General features: G+C 43.2%; 2 pseudogenes; both read right to left on the bottom strand.

Annotated features, from left to right (window-relative positions):
* Positions 1 to 1,677: 1,677 nt before the first annotated feature.
* On the bottom strand, positions 1,678 to 2,340 carry LOC149212813 (uncharacterized; annotated as a pseudogene).
* A 55-nt stretch (positions 2,341 to 2,395) lies between these two features.
* LOC149212812 (flavonoid 3',5'-hydroxylase pseudogene) lies at positions 2,396 to 2,878 on the bottom strand (annotated as a pseudogene).
* Between the last annotated feature and the right edge of the window lie 369 nt (positions 2,879 to 3,247).

Here is a 3,247-nt window from a genome sequence, read left to right as displayed (position 1 = left end):
CAAATTTCTGGACCCTTCTCCAAATGCAATGAGAAGGGTTAAAATACTACTTCCTAATTCTAATAATGGTATATTTACAAAATTTAGGATGCGGTTTTCAAGATAAAATTGCAGTCACTCAAAATATATTCTATTAATTCTTGAATGATTACACACATATTTATACAATCAGTAGTCTTAAGATAGGAATGCTATCTTAGACGTACAGTAGTGTGGTTGAGAGATTCTCTCAACCACACACTAAACTAGGAGAAACTATATTCTAGCTTATTCCTATTATGTAGGAACAAACTCGTCAATTAGAAAATTACAACTATAGACAAGTAGGAATTAATTATTTCCAACTCCCCCCCTTAATGACTACTTGTCATGATAGTCAAATCCACCATCATCACACGAATTGCATGTACAAAACCTCCAAAAACACAATCTGTCCCCTTCAGACAGATCCACAACTTCTCTGATCCCACGGATCCCCTTGAAGGTGAATTGGCGCGATCCTTAACGAAAAACCCGCGCCTATTGGCACGATTAATGGCCTAACATACGCGCCAGTTGGCCTTCCTGGCACTGCTGTCAGCGCGAAAAACGCGCCAATCCCCTTCTACTCAGAAAAAATCATCTGAGTCCGAGCCAGGTGTTCTGCAGTCCACCTGCTCCTACGAGCACAAAGCTCCCATGTACACACAGCCACAAAGGCACCTCAAGCCACATAGGCGATTTAGCCACAAAGGCACTTCAGTCACAAAGACTATATAGATGGTTTCTGGCTCACCACCAACCATTCAGCCACAGAGGCAAGCTGGCCACAAAGGCACTTCAGTCACAAAGACTATATAGATGGTTTCTGGCTCACCACCAACCATCACATTACAGTGACAAAAGATGGTTTCAGGCTGACCATAAACCATTACAAAGTGGTTTTAAGACCACCACGAACTTTCAGATGCCCTTAAAAATCTTACATCTGATTCCACATTTTGGAGTTTCAGAGTACATACAATGACTATTACAATAACATGCTAGGGAGTCTATTCCACAAACCACACTAAGTCAAACAAACATCTACTTTGTTGTCCACCATAAACATTGTTGCTGCTCCTTTACCTCATCTATGAGGGGTCCACTGATAAAGAAACCGGAACATAGGCACTCACAGCCACACGAAGAGAACACAATTTTCCCTTCAAGAACAATAATCCAGGACTCCATGGTCCTATTCTCCGTCGCATTATCACACAAACGCGATCATCATGCAGCTCCAACCACTATTGTTTGATGCCATTTTCATTGTCATGTCATCATCGTATCTGGTAGTAGAACATTCCTGCAAATAAATTTGTCTATTGTTGGGATGGCAAATTCCAACATAGATTTATACTCGTGACAATAGTTTGCCAAGCTAACTGTCACAATAAGTAAATTAAATTTTTCCAACCAGATTTACTTTACTCACATGACCATTCAGCAAACAAACCACGCAGCAGACTGGCGTAGTAGCAAGGCATCAAGAACGTTGAGGAGGTCTGCACACACCAACAGCTCAAAAATTTACCCATGCTGCTTTCTTCTCCACGCAGCAACTCTTTGCTCCTGCACGCAGGTTCACACTTCATAATCACCGTCCAAATGGCATAAAACAGAAATATGCCGAATCTCAAATGACAGGAAATCCACTCAGATTTCGACTTCCACGCCGCCGGCTCCGCTCAGAGTCGCATTAGATGCATCTTTCACACTTGTTTCTAGAAATGGAATCCTCAGTTCATCTGCAAAGGACTTTGCCATTTGCTGATCAACAGCTCGTTTCTCTGTCAAGTCACATTTGTTTCCTACTAGAAGTTTGCTCACATTGTCACTTGCATATTTATCAATCTCACTAAGCCATTGCTTGACATTATTGAAACTGTCCATATCTGTCACATCATAAACAATAATGATTCCGTGAGCTCCACGGTAATAGCTGCTTGTTATGGTCCTGAATCGCTCCTGTCCTGCAGTATCCCAAATTTGAAGCTTGATTGCCTTGCCATCCAACTCAATTGTTCTGATTTTAAAATCTACACCAATGGTGTTGATGTAATCATCCGCAAACCACAGTAGCAAACATGACTTTCCAACCCCAGAATCACCAATCAGCAAAAGCTTGAACAAGTAGTCGTATTCCGTAGTCATGTTGAAGCCACTCTTCAGCTGTACACAGATCTGGAAATGGCTGACGAAATGAAATGATTTGCAGACTCGAGGACGAACTTTCCGCCCTCTGAAATCCAAATATAAAGAAATAATCAAGAGCGAGAGTCAAAGCATTATTATTAAGGTTCAAAGGATTTTGGCACTATTCAACTAGGGCAGACGGCAACAAAGTAGGGCAGGTTCACAAGGTCCGACTCCTTCAGTCTCCTTTCACGCCGATCACCGTGTCCATCTCCTGATGCACCCGCTTCAGTAACTTGGGGTTGTTGATTACTTCCGCCAAAGTCCATTTAATCACGCTGCTGGACGTGTCGGTTCCTGCTGTGAATAAATTCAGCAGTAGAGCTTTAATATGAACATCGGAGAACCTCCCGCCTTGGCCATCGCAGTTGTCTCTCTGAGACATCACAACGTCTAGGAAATCGGGGTTAGACGCTCGTTGCTTGGCCGTGGACTGGTGTTCCTCTATCATCCTCTGTATGAGTGCGTCCCATTTCTTATGGAGCTTCTTCATACCCCGCTGGATGCCCTGCAAGTCAATCCACGCCACCGATGGAATGAAGTCTCCGATATTGAAGTATCCAACAGAGGTCATGAGTTCCACCACCATGTCCTTGAACTCGTTGGCCTCGTCCCCTTCCGTCTTGAACAACCGTTTGCTCAGAATGATCTGCCCGATCATGTTGGCGGCGCTACCAACCTCCAAAAAAAAAAAATTTGCGACCTCAATCGACCCTTCTGTGGTTCGATCCTGCCACGACCACCAATAGACTCCACGCAGCCGTCATGCAAAGACAAATAATCAGCAGCATCTCATCAAATGAAGGCTGTCCACTTCCCAAACGGCATAACAGAATGACCCCTGGACTATATTTAACTCCATATTTGTAGCGAAAACTTGGGATTCAAACTTTACCATAAAGATTTATGGATTCGCAGCAGAATCGATGAAAATGCAGAGGAATTTTCCGAGATGCTATCGAGAACTGGACCATTTTCCCAATCTTCTTGAAATAGTGCTCGGTCTTCTTCTTTTGCTTCAGCCACACAA

Source organism: Pinus tabuliformis, chromosome 1_1, assembly GCF_031772625.1.
Source record: "Pinus tabuliformis cultivar Carrire ecotype Pingquan chromosome 1_1, CPIR1, whole genome shotgun sequence".
In the NCBI taxonomy this organism is placed as follows: domain Eukaryota; kingdom Viridiplantae; phylum Streptophyta; class Pinopsida; order Pinales; family Pinaceae; genus Pinus; species Pinus tabuliformis.
The sequence above is the reverse complement of the archived record's forward strand: the minus strand, read 5'-3'. Positions and strand labels throughout refer to the sequence as shown.